The sequence below is a fragment of the Neoarius graeffei genome, chromosome 14 (genome assembly GCF_027579695.1).
Source record: "Neoarius graeffei isolate fNeoGra1 chromosome 14, fNeoGra1.pri, whole genome shotgun sequence".
NCBI classification, from domain to species: domain Eukaryota; kingdom Metazoa; phylum Chordata; class Actinopteri; order Siluriformes; family Ariidae; genus Neoarius; species Neoarius graeffei.
The window spans coordinates 27,122,144-27,140,445 of record NC_083582.1 but is presented as its reverse complement, the minus strand read 5'-3'; the positions used below and the strand labels follow the sequence as shown (position 1 = coordinate 27,140,445).

The 18,302-nt window shown below is 42.4% G+C and overlaps 1 pseudogene; it reads left to right on the top strand.

Moving 5' to 3' along the window:
* Positions 1 to 965: 965 nt before the first annotated feature.
* LOC132897571 (somatostatin receptor type 2-like) lies at positions 966 to 17,472 on the top strand (annotated as a pseudogene).
* The last annotated feature ends 830 nt before the right edge of the window (positions 17,473 to 18,302 follow it).

Here is an 18,302-nt window from a genome sequence, read left to right as displayed (position 1 = left end):
AGTCCCCAGACGTTTACAGACTGTTGTAAAGAGAAAAGGGGATGTCTCACAGTGGTAAACATGGCCTTGTCCCAACTTTTTTGAGATGTGTTGTTGTCATGAAATTTAAAATCACCTAATTTTTCTCTTTAAATGATACATTTTCTCAGTTTAAACATTTGATATGTCATCTATGTTCTATTCTGAATAAAATATGGAATTTTGAAACTTCCACATCATTGCATTCCGTTTTTATTTACAATTTGTACTTTGTCCCAACTTTTTTGGAATCGGGGTTGTAACTGAAACACAAACTGTGTCAAAATATGCAATGTGGTTATGAAATTTTATTCTGCCTCAGCATTTTTGGCCACACATTTACATAAAAGCATATTCTGGGGCACTCTGACTCGTTTGCTCAATGCAGATCGATTAAACCAACGTTTGACACAGCATTGTAGGCAAGCTGCCACACTGCTGAAAAGGTCAGACACTCTGGGTAAAGTCCTACATGTCCAAAGTATCAAGTTACCCGAGAAGAAATATACTTTCAAATGGGCTCTCTAGCTGCCCTGAATATTTAATCATTCAGGACAGTTTTTTTTTTTTTTAAATAGTGATTAATCCTAATTTTGGACTGAGTTACAGTACAATTCCCTTTGATTAACTGTCCAAAGTAAAACATTGCTTTTGGTATTAAGCTATTAAAAAAAAGGTCCTAACAAACAAATCAAGAGTGACGATTCCTCCCAACCCCCATATGATTCAGCATTTTTTTCCCCCCAGTTTGGCTAAATTGAGATTCTGTACTCAATCATTCCCTCCTGTTAAATGTTAACCAATGGCAGTTAGAAGTTTTCATGATAATTTATTTTTATTATTCACTAATCTTTTTTTTTTCTTACCCCAACCTACAGGTTTGACAAGATGGTATGGACTTCTATATCATAAATGAAAAAGCTCTTCCAAACTGATACATGGTAAAAATGGAGTCATGGACATTACTCCCTGCTTCCCCAAACCATTCCTTTCTTGAGCCCCTTCTGTATGACAGCTTCTTTCCATTCAATGAGTCTGACTCAGATGATTATCCTCGAAACATCTCTCATGATGCCTTTGATCAGACAAATTCTGTGGTTATCACCTTTGTGTACTTTGTGGTGTGTGCTGTTGGACTCTGTGGCAATGCACTGGTCATGTACAGTATATAATCCTTCGGTACGCTAAGATGAAGACTGTCACCAACATCTATATCCTTAATCTGGCTGTTGCTGATGTCTTGTGCATGCTTAGCTTGCCCTTTATTGCAATTCAGCTAGCACTGATTCACTGGCCTTTTGGTGCTGCCATTTGCCAAATTGTCCTAACCATGGACTCATTAAACCAGTTCACCAGCATTTTCTTCCTGACTGTGATGAGTATTGACCGGTATCTTGCAGTGGTACATCCAATCAAGTCCACTAAATGGCGCAAGCCACGAGTAGCCAAAACTATCAGCCTTGCAATGTGGGGGGTATCACTGCTGGTTAATTTGCCCATTATGATTTTCAGTGGTCTGAACACTAATAAGAATGAAGCACGGACGTGTACTATGCTGTGGCCAGAACCTCAAAATACCTACGAAACTGCATTCATCTTCTGTACATTTATCTTGGGCTTCTTTCTGCTGCTTATTGTTATTTGCCTGTGCTACCTGTTCATTGTGATCAAGGTGAAGTCCTCAGGTGTGAGGGTTTGCTCCAGCAAGCGAAAGCGCTCTGAGCGCAAAGTGACCCGCATGGTATCCATTGTGGTGGTTGTGTTTGTGCTCTGCTGGCTACCGTTCTACATGTTTAATGTAGCATCTGTAACTGGCACACTCATCCCTACACCAGTGCTGAAAAGCACCTTTGATTTCGTCGTGGTACTGGGATACGCCAACAGCTGTGCCAACCCCATTCTCTATGCATTTTTGTCGGATAATTTCAAGAAGAGTTTCCAAAATGTTCTGTGCCTCAGGAGAGTGGGCGGCCTGGATGAAATTGAACATAGTGACAGCTGGCAGGACAGGACACGGATGGTCAATGACATCCTTGGGTTTCTTGAAAGGCGCTATATAAGTTGAACTTATTATTATTATTATTATTATTATTATTATCATCACAGAGACTCAAAATGCTGCCCTACTTAAAGGCGTCACGCAGTGGCGATAAAAGTCGCATTATTCTTCACCAGAATGCTTTCGAGATTCGAAATAAATTGACCGTCGATTTTTCAAAAGCTTCCCGCGGTTGTAATCGGTCCTTATTTGATCATGCCCATCACTTGAAATTTTCCGCGTTCGCAGCGCCCCCTCTCGGTCAATGGAACAGCTGCGTGACATCATACCAGTAACCACTCGGTGCAGTTGCAATGACGGACACACCAGAAAATAGGAGCGATGCTGAGGAAATTAGCTTTGATTTTACCGATACAGAAGAAGAAAATGGCCCACAAGTAGAGATTTTGACAGCTGAATGTCCTGGTGGTATCCAGCCTTACAGATTTGAACCTGAGCGCTCATCTTCAGAAGAAAATGAGGACAGTTCTGACGACGACAGAAACGAAGACGAGATTGAAGACCGGCGACTTGAAGACTTGTTTTGGTTGGTTTCTCTGACTAAATCACTACTTATGTGTATTTTTAAAGACCATTTTCACTTGAATTAGAATGCTGTGTGATTAATCTATGATTATGTGTAATACTGATAGCTGTAGGGGGTGAAAGTATAGCTAGAAAGATTGAATTCTAGCAACTTGACAGCTTGCGATCTCGCAAAATGCAGTGGGCCTTCTGATACAGTAGACCCATTGATATTCCAGTTTTCATCATTTTCCTTTTATTGCGGTTGATTTTAACTTGATATTCAGTATGTTATAGGCTGGGAGTATTGAGCTTTGTATTGTATTGCTTAGTAAACGTACAATCGTCAGTAATAAGTGATAATTATTAGTTAAAGGCAGCTCTGTGGCATAAATCTTTCAATTAATCTTCTGTCATCCATTTGCTAAAATTATGTGCCACATGTGTTATCAAGACAACACTTCATGTGACAAAGAAAGATATGACAAATACATAAATGTATGAAAATCATTTTGTACAATTAATGACTGATACATAGAAACACTTAAAACATGGGTGTGGCAGTGGGGGCGTGGTCAAGCGCCGGTCTGTGACAGGAGGGCAGAGCCAGGGAAGGTGAGTGGCAGAATCATTACACCTGACGGTAATTAACCTGTGTTGTGTGTTTTCCCAGTCACCGCGCCCTATTTAAGGAGAGCAGAGAAGAGCTCATCCCGGGACAAGAACACAGTGTGTGTTTCTCTATCAGATTAAAACTGGCGGTTATACTGAAAAGTCTGGCAATAAAAAGCCTATTTGCATCTGAAGCGTTGTCCTGCCGTCCTCTGTGCTCCACCCACACTTCAGAGAGCTCTAGAGTGGTGCCAAAACCGGGGACAAGGTGGAGCACCAACCTCGCAGCCCCATGGAATCCTCCCCGTTCGCGGACCTGGTCCACGCCCTCGCCACGGCTCAGCAAAGCCAGCACCAGGCGCTCGTCACGCTCCGAAAGGAGCAAGAGCGGCGCTTCGAAGCCCTGGTGCTGGCCCAGCAGGAAGATTGCGAGGCGTTCCGGCATCTCCTCGCGTCGGCGGGGTCCACCAGCGCCCAGGCCGCGGGCCCGTCTCCCCTCACCGTGACCAAGATGGGCCCGCAGGACGACCCCGAGGCGTTTCTCACATTGTTCGAGCAGGTCGCCGAAGCCTCGGGGTGGCCGATGGAGCAGCGCGCGGCGCGCCTCCTCCCCCTCCTGACGGGAGAGGCTCAGCTGGCCGCGCTATAACTCCCCGCCGGCTGGCCTACGCGGACCTTCGCCGAGCCGTCCTCCAGCGCGCGGAAGCGCTGGCACTGTTGTTCTGGCGTGCGCCCCACGCGCTGGAGGACGGCCCGGCGAAGGTCCGCGTAGGCCAGCCATGACTACTATAAAGGATAGAAGAAATTGACCGTTCTTATTGAAATTGATCATTCTTATTAGGATAGAAGATCACAATACTTCAGTCTCAGAAATTTCACTGTACTTGATTTCGAGAGACCCAAAAAAATGTACAGGAATGGTTAACCCATAAGTAACATGTTTAAATCTGTTCAGATGCCCAAAATCCATTTACAATATTGACTATGAAGAGGGATGATATTCAGTTTGAAAAGGACTGCTACCCTTTTTCTCAACATATTTGTGAACATATTTTGATGAGACCTGAATGTTCTAGGTCTCAGAGAAGTGACTAGTTTAGGTTGTGAGACTGAGTTTTAAATTACAATCATGAAGATACATTTAGAATGCCACTCAACCACTGTAGGTAACCACATTTGTATGTATTGTATTTCTGTGCAAAACATCCATAAGTGTTACTGTTTATTCATATCTATTGCTGAAAAAGGTCATTATTCTCATAAGGTAACCAGAAATTAGCTTTAAATGGGCACAATTTTGGCTGACAAAAACTCTTAGTTATGATGTTAATACTTCACGATAGAAGGAACACCAAAGAGACAGAAGTCTAAAATCAAGAATAATGTTGTTGAAACATATGTAATATGTAATGTGTAATAAACCTGAATAATAAAATGAAAAATCTATTACTCTTCTCAGCTCATTATAACGTTCTCCCTGTGTCTGCGTGGGTTTCCTCAGGGTTTCCCCCACAGTCCAAAGACATGCAGGTTAGGTTAACTGGTGACTCTAAATTGACCGTAGGTGCAAATGTGAGTGTGAATGGTTGTCTGTGTCTATGTGTCAGCCCTGTGATGACCTGGCGAATTGTCCAGGGTGTATCCCACCTTTCACCCGTAGTCAGCTGGGATAGGCTCCAGCTTGCCTGCGACCCTGTAGAACAGGATAAAGCGGCTAGAGATAATGAGATGAGATGAGCTCATTATAACAAACATTTGGCAAAAGGCACCAATAAATTATACTGTAGAACTCATGAAAATTTAAAGACTGCAGTAGCAAAACAGCCAATAGGCAAAATAATATTAGCTTTTTATCAAACAATTTTTCATGTGTATATTACACTCACTGGCCACCTTAATAGGAACTTGTTCTGGATTCTAAGATTCCTGTTCTTGGCTGGAGGAGTGGAACCCAATGTGGTCTTCTGCTGTTGCATGCACAGGTGCTTTTCTGCTCATCACAGTTGTAAAGAGTTGCTATGAGTTGCTATATCATTCTTGGCAGCTCAAACCAATCTGGACATTTTCCTCTGACCTCTCTTATTATCAACAAGGTGTTTCCACCCACAGAACTGTTGCTCACTCAAGGTTTTTTTTTTTGCACTATTCTGTGTAAACTCTAGAGACTGTTGTGTGTGAAAACCTGAGATCAGCAGTTTCTGAAATATTCAAACCAGTCCATCTGCCACCAATACCCATGCCACAGTGAAAGTCACAGAGATCACAATTTTTCCCATTCTGATGTTTGAGGTGATCATTAACTGAAGCTCTTGATTTCTAGCTGCATGATTTTATGCATTATGCTGCTGTCAAGGGATTGGCTGACTAGATTACTGCATAAAACAGCTGGTGTATGAGTGTACCCAATAAAGTGGCTGGTGAGTGTATATGGCAAATCATTTTCTGACAACACATGGTTGTGAGTTTCAGTTATATTTATTTTACATTTTATGTACGGTACTTTTAAAATCTCTCTCAGTCATTAGTGTCTAGATGCTGCATGATATGTTGTTTGTGTAGTCAGGGTTTCCTGAATTAGAGACAATAAAAGAGAGAAAATGATTGATATTTGGGTGATCAGTGATGCAGAAAAAGACAATTTCCATGATGTTTTTATTTAGCAAGCTACTTGATAGTTTTTGAACATGGCAGATAACTTGTGACCAATGAGTCAAATAGATTACATGTCCTGTAAATGTCTTCAGACACTTGGCCACCTTTTTGAGCCATACTTAAGTAGAGATGGAGGTGGATTTCACAAAGAGGATGGAAATGGCTGTGGTGAATACATACTTGAAGAAGAAAGAAGAGCATGGAGTAACATATGTATAAGAGTGGAGGAAAGTGTTCTCAGGTGGACGATATTTTATGTCGGAGATGCAGTCTGAAGGAGATTGGAGAATGCAAAGTGATAGCAGGGGAGAGCGTAGCTAAGCAGCATCGGATGGTGGTTGGGAGGATGATCTTGGAGGTAAAAAAGAGGAAGAAAGAGAAAGCTAAACCAAAAACCAGATGGTGGAATTTGAAGGAGGAAGACTGTAAGTCAGAATTTAGGGATATGGTGAAACAGACATTGGGTGAAGAGGGATTAGATGATTGGACAGCTATGGCAAAATTGGTGAGGGAAACAGCTAGGAGTGACATCAGGACAAAGAAAGGAAGACAAGAAGACTTGGTGGTGGGATGAGGAAGTCCAGACAAGAATACAAGGAGATGTGAAGAAAAGCAAAGAGAGCAGTGGCAAAGGAAAAGGCATATAATGAACTTTATGAAAGGTTAGAAACTAAGGATAGAGAAAAGGACCTATACCTATTAGCAAGACAACAAGATCAAGCCAGGAAGGATGTGCAGCAGATTAGGCTGATAAAGGATGCAGATGGAAATGTGCTGACAAGTGAAGAAAGTGTGTTGAGAAGGTGGATGGAGTATTTTGAGAAGCTGATGAATAAAGAAAATAAAAGCGAGAGAAGGTTGGCCAAGGTGGAGTTAGTGAATCAGGAAGTACAGCAGATTAGAAAGGAGGAAGTAAAGAGAGCTATGAAGAGAATGAAAAGTGGTAAGGCAGTCAGCCCAGATGATATACCAGTGAAGGCATGGAGATGCTTAGGAGAGATGGCAATTGACTTTTTGAACAGATTGTTTAACAAGATCTTGGAAAGTGGGAGGATGCCTGAGTAGTGGAGAAGTCGTATGGTATACTGGTACCAATATTCACAAACAAGGGCGATGTTCAGTTCTGCAGTAACTATAGAGGCAAAAAAAAGTTGGCCAGCCACAGCATGAAGTTATGAGAAACAGTAGTGGAAGCTGGGCAAAGAGGAGAGTTGGAAATATGTGAGCAGCAATGTGGTTTCATGCCTGGAAAGAGTACTACAGATGCAATATTTGCCCTGAGAATGTTGATGGAAAAGTATTGAGAAGGCCAGAAGGAGCTGCATTGTGTTTTTGTGGATTTAGCCCCCTGGGGTTGAGAGCTTTGCTGACAAACTCGGCAGGTTTAGAGTGAGTAGGTCATGTATTTAGATAAATATCTTTGCAAGTTTTTATCATACAAGCATGATAAACATATTGACAGAAACATTATACTTTACACTTTCCTATGTGACCACTGCCAAGTAATATGTTTTTAAAATTATCTAAATTAGAAGAAACATAAAACTTGTCACTTGAGTTGGAGCACTGAGTGCCCACTTATGCATTCATAAAAGACTATTCACATGGTCAAGGTATGGTAATCACTTTCACTGTTTTGGTTTCAATTGGTTTCTCTTTTGCTGTGAGAACGGCCACTGTAAACAGGATAAAATATGTCAGCCATTGTTTAGACTACCTGTTTGGAGGAAAAACTTGTCGTGAGATGGCATGGTGATTTGATGCTCAGGAGACGCATCGGATGATTCAGGGCAGCAATTCAATTTCAGGACAGTGATTCAATTCATGATTCAATTCATGATTCAGGACAGCAATTGAATTCAATCTTGAGAATTGTGACACTATTGATGAGCAGTGTCATTTTGAACTTCAACTCGATCCAGCCGAAGATCAACTCGAGTAAGTGTAAATATTTCTTCTATCACCCATGAGGGGGCGGCACGGTGGTGTAGTGGTTAGCGCCGTCGCCTCACAGCAAGAAGGTCCGGGTTCGAGCCCCGTGGCCGGCGAGGGCCTTTCTGTGTGGAGTTTGCATGTTCTCCCCGTGTCCATGTGGGTTTCCTCTGGGTGCTCCGGTTTCCCCCATAGTCCAAAGACATGCAGGTTAGGTTAACTGGTGACTCTAAATTGACCGTAGGTGTGAATGTGAGTGTGAATGGTTGTCTGTGTCTATGTGTCAGCCCTGTGATGACCTGGCGACTTGTCCAGGGTGTACCCCGCCTTTCGCCCGTAGTCAGCTGGGATAGGCTCCAGCTTGCCTGCGACCCTGTAGAACAGGGTAAAATGGCTAGAGATAATGAGATGAGATCTCTTATGAGCATATCGGTTGACATGTGTGCGCTGTAGTGCATAATCTTTGCATGCTTCTTGAGTATATAAAACACACACTGCCACTTGTTTGCTCTCTTTTTGTCTTTTTCTGGCACGCTAATGATTTTGGCATGTTCTGATGTTGTCAATTTCAACAATTTTAGGCAGTATTTTCAGTCATATGACTTTTTTGTATTCAGCACAAGTTCAGCTACAATAATATCTATAAAGTATGTACAGTGCTCAGTGTAAATGAGTACACTCCCTTTGAAAAGTAACATTTTAAACAATATCTCAATGAACACAAACAATTTCCAAAATGTTGACAAGACAAAGTTTAATATAACATCTGTTTAACTTATAACGGGAAAAAGTAAGGTTAATAATATAACTTAGATTACACATTTTTCAGTTTTACTCAAATTAGGGTGGTGCAAAAATGAGTACACCCCACAACAAAAACTACTACATCTAGTACTTTGTATGGCCTCCATGATTTTTAATGATGGCACCAAGTCTTCTAGGCATGGAATGAACAAGTTGGCAACATTTTGCAACATCGATCTTTTTCCATTCTTCAACAATGACCTCTTTTAGTGACTGGATGCTGGATGGAGAGTGATGCTCAACTTACCTCTTCAGAATTCCCCATACTGTAGGTGTTCGATTGGGTTCAGATCAGGAGACATACTTGGCCACTGAATCACTTTCACCCTGTTCTTCTTCAGAAATCCAACAGTGGACTTAGATGTGTGTTTAGTCATGCTGGAAAAGTCCACAACAACCAAGGGCACAGAGTATAGAGCAATACATCTGTGAATTCATGATGCCATCAATGAAATGTAGCTCCCCAACACCAGCAGCACTCATGCAGCCCCACATAAGGACACTGTCACCACCATGTTTCACTGTAGGCACCATGCATTTTTCTTTGTATTCCTCACCTTTGTGATGCCATACAGTTTTGAAGCCATCAGTTCCAAAAACATTTATCTTGGTCTCATCACTCCAGAGTATAGAGTCCCAGTAGTCTTCATCTTTGTCAGCATGGACCCTGGCAAACTCTAGGCAGACTTTTTTGTGCCTGGGCTTTAGGAGAGGCTTCTTTCATGGACGGCATCCATGCATGCCATTCCTCTGCAGTGTACACCATATTTTGTCACAGGAAATAGTCACACCAGTTTGGCTTTCTACTTCTTTAGATAACTGCAGTGAAGTTGCACGCCGATTTTCTTCAACCCTTCTGATCAGAAGACGCTCCTGTTGAGGTGTTAACTTCCGTGGATGACCTGGACGTCTCTGTGAGATGGTTGCAGTTCCATTTTTCTTAAATTTTTGTACCACTTTTGTGACAGTATTCTGACTGATAACTAAAGCTTTGCTGATCATCTTGTAGCCTTCACCTTTGTGGTGTAAAGAAATTATTTTCTTTGGAGAATTCTGAAGAGACAAGTTGAGCATCACTCTCCATCTAGCATCCAGTCACTAAAAGAGGCCATTGTTGAAGAATGGAAAAAGATTGATGTTGCAAAATTTCACCAACTTGTTCATTCCATGCCTAGAAGACTTGGTGCTGTCATTAAAAATCATGGAGGCCATACAAAGTACTAGATGCAGTAGTTTTTGTTGTAGGGTGTACTCATTTTTGCACCACCCAAATTTGAGTAAAACTGTAAAAAAAGTGTCATCTAAGTTATATTATTAACCTTACTTTCCTGTTACAAGTTAAACAGATTTTATATTACATTTTGTCTTGTCAACATTTTGGAAATTGTTTGTGTTCATTGAGATATTGTTTAAAATGTTACTTTTCAAAGGGGGTGTACTCATTTACACTGTATATCATGATTGTACTTTAAAAAATAACAGACAAATGAACATGTAAAAAACAGTTTTAGAACTGTGTTGGAATGTGTGAAAAAAGCATTACCTTACCCATTGTGATGAACCGTTTTGATCACTTGACCTGATGGGCTTAAGAGATAACAGTGGGATGGGTAGTCACTCTTCTCATTGAATGGAATGAAATTTTTTACTCTTCTCATTGAATACCCCTCCCACTGCCAACCCTTTATCCCAAAACAATAGGACATAAATTTTTGATGGCCAGTTAATTGTCCAAATCAATGGACCAGATTTAAGTTTTTGTGCTTGATACATTCCTAAGACTGAACAGAATCACCTCAAGTGATCAAAATGGTTTGTCACAATGGATAAAGTAATGTTTTTTTCATACATTCCAACACAGTTCGAAAAATGCTTTTTACATCTTCATTTCGCTGTTATTTTTTTTTATAAAAGTATAATCATGACATCCATACTACATTGATATTATTGTAGCTGAACTTGTGCTGAATATAAAAAAAGTCATATGACTTTGAAAATACTGCTTAGATTTGTTGAAATTGACAACATCAGAGCATGCCAAAATCATTAGTGCCAGAAAGTACCCTCAGACCCCAGATGGTTAGAGAAGGCATATGATAGGGTGCCAAGAGAGGAGTTGTGCTACTGCATGAGGAAATCAGGAGTGGTATAGAAGTATGTGAGATTGGTGCAGGATATGTATAAGGACAGAGTGAAAGCAGTGAGATGTGCAGTGGGAATGACGGAGGCATTTAAGGTGGATTTTGGATTGCACCAGGGCTCAGCCCTAAGCCCTTTCTTATTTTTAATGATAATGGACAGGTTGACAGATGACATCAGGCAAGAGGCCCCATGCACAATCATGTTTGCAGATTATATTGTGATCTGTAGTGAGAACAGGGAGCAAGAGGAAGAAAACTTGAAGCCATGAATGTATGCACAAGAGAGAAAGGGAATGAAAGTCAGTAGAAGTAAGAAGGAGTAGATGTGCATGAATGAGAGTGAGGACAGTGGAATAATATCGGAATATACAAGGAATAGAGATTGTCAAAGCAGATGAGTTCAAATATCCGGGCTCAACTGGTGAGTGCAGAAGAGAAATGAATAAGAGAGTGCAAGGAGGTTGGACTGGATGGAGGAGAGTATCAGGAGTGATTTGTGACAGAAGGGTACCGGCAAGAGTGAAAGGGAAAGTATACAAGATAGTAGTAAGACCAGCTATGTTGTATGGTTTGGAGACTGTGGCATTGATAAAAAGACAGGAGGCTGAACTGGAGGGACCAGAGCTGAAGATGCTGAGATTTTCATTGGGAGTGACAAAGTTGTACAGGATTAGAAATGAAAATATTAGAGGGACAGCACATGTAGGAAGGCTTGGACACAAAGTGAGAGAGGCAAGATTGATATGGTTTGGACATATACAGAAGAAAGATCCAGGACATATGGGGAAAAGAATGCTGGAGACGGAGTTGCCAGGTAGAAAGAAAAAAGGAAGACCAAAGATGAGATTTATGGATGTGGTGAAGGAGGACATGAGGATGGTTGGTGCTCCACAAAAAGATACGGAGGACAGGAGGAGATGGAGGGACATTAACCCCTGTTGCGACCCCTAAGAGGAACAGCCAAAAGACAAGAAGAAGAAGAAGAGGACTTAAGTAGAGATGGAGTTGGGGAAGAAGACAGAGGCTGTGGCCTAAAGACAATTGAGCATATACTTTATCAGTCTCTGACTGCAATATTCAAGAGAAAATGCTACCCTTAAATGTATGTCCTGAATTTATGCAAAATTGATGACATCCAAAAAATTAAATAGTTTAAATAGATAAAATTTGAATGATGAATTCATTCATCATGATGAATAGGCCACAGCTAAAGGATGCTTAAGTGAGCATTGGACATGTAATTTCTCCTTTAGAAAAGTATACTGGATAAGCCATCAAATTAGACATACTATTAAATACTTTTCCAGTATAGAAAATATTGTACATGAATTTTGAAGAAGATGCAGAAACTCACAGTGGGAAAAGTGCTCACAAATAGCTTGTGTGCTTGTGGTAAATCAAAGGATAACAATAATTCATTAACATGCCTGTGAAATAATGGCTGGATATAAATCATACAAGCATTGAATTTGTATGTATGCTTGTGCAAATATCTTAAGGCCCGGTCACACAGCACTCCGCGTCTATATCATGTACAAAAAGATACAAAAATCTGGTGGACGTGGTCGTAAGTGGTAATTTTTGGTCAATTTTGGCTTTGCCGTGCTTTGTACGGGGTATGGCCATCGGCGGCTGTTTCACTGCCATAGCACTGCCAAATCACGGGTAACCGCGGCTCAGCGTCGTTGGAAGAGCGGCTTGCTGCGCATATAAAAGCGGTAGGATATGTTGAGCCTGTATCAGTTGGTTCTGTTGGTGCTGGAGCATTAAGATGAGGACATCACAGCGTTGAGGGTTCATGTTCACCCCTTGACATCTAGACTGCAAGTGCCGAGGTCTCAGAAAATTACGGTATTTACATGCCGCAAATCAGAAGTGATGCAGAAGTGATTAGACAGTGATCAATCGAATTTAGAACTTGTTTGAGACGTCGTTTAACGGGCTTAGACAGTGCTATGTACGCGGAAAAATCCATTTCTCAGTGATAAGCCGCTAAACACACGCTATATCCCGTGATACCAACGCGTAACACCCGTCCGATGACCGTGCTCTGCCCGTGATAGACCGCCAAACTTTCGCGTCTTACCACGTCTCCCCAAGTTTTAATAACGGCCGGGACACTGATTATCACGTGTTTTTCACCTGTGTTGCACGTCTTTACCACGTGTGCCGGCCGTGGTTGTCCGCGGTCTAAAGTTTTGAGCAGTCCAAAACTTTTTGCCGCGTCCGACGCCGTTCCGATTTTCCCCTGCGTCCTGTCACGTCTGTATATCGACTGTAACACGTCTTAACTTCGACATCAACACGAACAATATCGTCTGCTTCACGGGAGAGCACTTTTTGACGGGTTTTGGCCGTGATAAAGCCGTAAAGCGCTGTGTGACCGGGCCTTTAAGCCTGTTTCAAAGTAACATTACATTACATTACATTACAGGCATTTAGCAGACGCTCTTATCCAGAGTGATGTGCAAGTGCAAAAGTCAGGTACGAGAAGTGCTGAACTTCTAGACAAGAAAGTTCTAGTGCCAACTGAACAAATAATATAATAACACCTCGTGTAATATTCTGTTAACGTACCAACAATCAGCAAGCAGCAATCAGTAACAGGAATTAATTGTAAGTTATTGATGTAAGATCATGTGAAATAGATAGGGGAACATGGGTTTTGTTCTCAGAGGTAGTCCAGCTATTCCATGTATTTGCTAAATTGACTGGCCAAAGCAGGTGTATATGTGGCAGAATTTAAGAAATATGAGTGTTTTACATTGTGAGCCTTAGTAAGAGGATTGAAATCATACTATATTTCAATGCAGAGAAGAAAAATACTACTAAAAAGAAATAGTTTAACAAATTAATTCTTCAGTAAGTCCTGGATGGCATCAACTAATAAACTATTTTTTGGATGATGTACAAATATGATGTACAAACTGTAAACAGAAAAACATTTATCAAATCTGAATAAGTTGGGCCAGAAAATGGTGTGGAAAAGCCCAAAAGTTGTTTATATCTTAATGGACAATAGACCTGAGGGGCAAAGAATGCCAAACAAACATCCAGCAGATTCAGCTGACACCAAGGGCAGTGCTGGCAAATGGAAGTACTGAAGAACTTTTTTTTGTATAAAGAACAACAACCAGGAACAGAAACTTTTATGTAATTATGGATCTGTAATGTTGAAGTACTGCCTCATCCATCACACTGGATCATCTGGTAAAACCTTATAGCACCAGATAACTTCAACTGCATGAAAAAGTCTGATGGGCTGTTTATCATATAAAATTATGCACAAAACTGTGTGGAATCATTCAGATAGAACTAGAAGGCACTCGGTAGAGCTCATACCTCCACTTAGCCACATATTCAGATTTGCATCAAAATTTAATCAATTGTGCCTTGGCCCATGGCCCACCTTTACTCAAAATTTCATCCAAATCCATTCACTACTTTTTTTAGTTATGTTGGGAAAAGGCGAACAAACAAAAAAAACAAAAACAAATGGAGGTTGTAATATCCTGCAAATGTTTTCATTGATGACATCTATCAGGAGCACCACCATGTGGTACATGTACAGAATAAAGATGGCAGTGCCTAGATAAGCTGGAATGAGCCTGCTGGTTTTCTGTTTAGTTTAAGACACTTTAATGTCATTAACAGAGAATATTACATGGTGTCAGATTAGTGTTAAGCATCGACCTGACGACGGAAGATGGAGCACACAGGTGTCCCCATGCCACGGATGGACTGGGATTCATCAAACCTCCCCAACGCATGGATGAAATTTCGCCAGCACGTTGAACTGATGTTCTCCAGACCACTGAACTCCAAAGGGGAGGAGGAATAGTGCAGCTATCTACTACTATGGATCGGCGAAAAAGGCAGGGATATCTGCAGCAGCTGGACACTCACTGAAGGTGAAAGAAAGGCTCTGAAGACATATTATGATAAGTTTGAAGCGTATGTAAAACCCAAAGCAAACCTCATTTTTGTGCGGTACAAATTTAATCAGAAAACACAGGGGGAAAACGAAAGCTTTGACCAGTTTGCAACAGAGCTAAGGCTGCTAGTTAAGGACTGTAATTTTCCTAACAGTGATGAAATGATAAGAGATAGAATTGTTTTTGGCACAAATTCCCTGATAGTGTGTGAGAAGCTACTTTGTCACGGTCCAGGTTTGATGTTAGAGAATGCTATCGATGTTGCACGGACATATGAGCTGTCTCAACAGCAGCTAAAGACTATTATTAGCCCCACAGCAAGCTCTGCTAATCAGTCTGCTCATGCAGTTAGCAGAAAACCATTCAGAACAGAGCAAACACGCCACGGACGTACAACAAGCAGTACAGACAGTAAAAACGCTACATGGAACAAAGAATGTGGAGCATGCAGGGGAGAACATGGACGCACAGAGGACTGCCCAGCAAAAGGACGTTTCTGCAACCAATGTAAGAAACCAAATCATTTTGCTAAGATGTGCAGGACTCAAACACAACAGCACAAGACAAAATATAAGCCAAAGACAGTGCATTCTATTTCAGAAAGTGCAGAGCAGTCACAAGATGAACTGTTTATTGACACGATCACAAAACTGCACGGGGCGGCACGGTGGTGTAGTGGTTAGCGCTGTCGCCTCACAGCAAGACGGTCCAGGTTCGAGCCCCGTGGCCGGCGAGGGCCTTTCTGTGCGGAGTTTGCATGTTCTCCCCGTGTCTGCGTGGGTTTCCTCCGGGTGCTCCGGTTTCCCCCACAGTCCAAAGACATGCAGGTTAGGCTAACTGGTGACTCTAAATTGACCGTAGGTGTGAATGTGAGTGTGAATGGTTGTCCATGTCTATGTGTCAGCCCTGTGATGACCTGGCGACTTGTCCAGGGTGTACCCCGCCTTTCGCCCATAGTCAGCTGGGATAGGCTCCAGCTTGCCTGCGACCCTGTAGAACAGGATAAAGCGGCTAGAGATAATGAGATGAGACAAAACTGCACGAAAACATAGTTAGAGAACAGGCTTTTGCAGAGGTAGAATTAGGGAAAATGAGGCACAAATTAAAGTTTAAGATAGACAGAGGTGCCCAGGCCAACATAATCCCAACCGATAAATTCCATAAGCTATTCGGGAACATTGTGCTGAGCCCACCAGACTGAAACATTTTGGGATATGGTGGACAGAGGCTCACAATGGAAGGCTCCTGCAGGCTCACATGCAGGTTCAAAGGAAAAATAATTAAGCTGGACTTTGACATAGTATGTGTAAAAAATGTACCTCCTGTTTTGGGCCTGCGAGCATGTCTCGATTTGAACATGGTCAAGCTGGTACACATGGTCAATGCACAGCCAAACACCAGCATCATAGAGGAGTTTGCCAACATGTTCGAAGGCATTGGACTGTTTCCTGGGGACTGTACCTTTCATCTCAAACCCTCCATAACACCAGTGGTGTGTCCACCTCGCTGCATCCCAGTCGCCCTGCGCAGCCGCCTCAAAGATGAATTGAACAAAATGGAAAAAATGGACATTCTTTAGAAAGTTACAGAACCTACTGAGTGGGTTAATGCATTGTAGTGGTAGAAAAGCCAAAGACAGGTAAGCTGAGAGTGTGCTTAGACCCCTGCCTGCTGAACAAAGCCATTCAGAGACCTCACTACCTACTTTCCACTCTGGATGACATCATGCCTAGACTAGCCAGTGCCCAGTTCTTCAGCATCTTAGATGCCAGGTCTGGGTATTGGGCAATAAAGCTCAGCCATGAGTCATACATGCTAACCACTTTTAACACTATCTATGGAAGATACCGGTTCAAGAGGCTGCCCTTTGGGATAATTTCAGCCCAAAACAAGTTCCAGAGAAGAGTGGATGAGGCATATGAGGGACTGGCAGGTGTTGCCGCCATTGTGGACAACATCCTTGTGTACAGCCACACTAAACAGGAGCACGATGCCAACCTATGGGCCATGCTGGAGAGAACAAGAGAGAGGCATTAAATTGAACAAAGACAAACGCATCATCTGTGTACTGGAGGTGAGCTATTTTGGGTATAAGCTGACACAAGAAGGCATCACACCTGACCCCAACAAGCTCAAGGCCATAAAAGAAATGGCTCCCCCATGCAACAAAGCAGAGCTGGAGACCATATTGGGCATGGTCACTTACCTCTCCAGATTTGCCCCCAAGCTTTCAGAGACCACTGACCCACTCTGACAGCTGTTGAAAGAGGACACTGAGTTTGTGTGAGACTCAAACCTCAACATCACATTCCAGCAAGTGAAAGACCTCCTCACACAGGAGCTGGGACCAGTCCTCACTTACTTTGACCACACCAAAGAAGTGAAACTACAGGTTGACACATCTAAATGTGGCTTAGGAGCAGTCTTACTCCAGGAAGAGAAACCAGTCACATACGCCTCCAAGGCACTAAATGAGACTGCAAAGAACTATGCACAAATCGAGAAGGAACTCTATGCAGTGCTTTATGGATGTAAAAGGTTCCATCAGTACCTGTATGGTCAACAGGTGATAGTCGATTCGGACCACAAGCCACTAGAGGCAATCATGCAAAAGCCACTGGCAGCTGCACTGCCCAGGCTGCAATGGATGATACTGCAGCTACAGTGGTATGACATCAACATTATACACAAGCCTGGAAAACAGATCCCAGTCACGGACACTCTGTCGAGAAAGCCAATTGAATGCTCAGACATGTCACTGAGTGAAGGTATGGACTCACAAACACACCGTGATCAGCAGTGGCCTGATGAGTGACTGAAAAATGGAAGAGAGCTGAGCTGCAACAACCCAAGATGATCAGCTCTCAGTGCTGAGACAGGTCAACTTGTCAGGATGGCCCGAGTCAAGAAAAAAAACTGCCCACCTGCTATCACAGAGTATTGGAATCATCGAGACAAGATCTCAGAGACAGGGGGTATCCTGCTAAAAAGTGAGAAAATCATCATTCCACACACACTCAGGGCCAAAATGCTCACAGACATACATTCAGGACATTTAGTGATGGAAAAGTGTAAACAATGAGTGAGAGATGTGTTATTCTGGCCTGGAATGGGTAAGCAGATAGAGGCACTAGTAGGATCATGCAGCATCTGCCTTGAACGACGCAACTCTACCCAGAAGGAGCCAATGCTCTCACACCTGATTCCCAAATGTCCCTGGCAGATAATAGCTACAGACCTGTTCACAAGGAACAACACTGACTATATAGTGGTAGTTGACTACTACAGCAGATACTCTGAGGTAGAAAAGATCACTAGCCCCACATCTTCAACTGTCATCCAAAAGCTGAAAGCCAGGTTTGCTAGGCTTGGAATACCCCAGTGTGTGGTCAGCGACAATGGACCTTGTTACAGTTCACAGGAGTTCCGAGCATTCGCTCATGCATGGGACTTTGAGCACACTTCAAGCAGCCCACTGTACCCACAGAGTAATGGGCTGGCTGAAAGAACTGTCCAAACAGCCAAAGCCCTCATGGACAAAGCACATACACAGAGAACGGATCCTTACCTCAGTTTATTGGAGTACAGGAACACCCCAGTTGATGGACTGAAGTCGCCAGTGCAGCTGTTGATGAGCAGGCATTT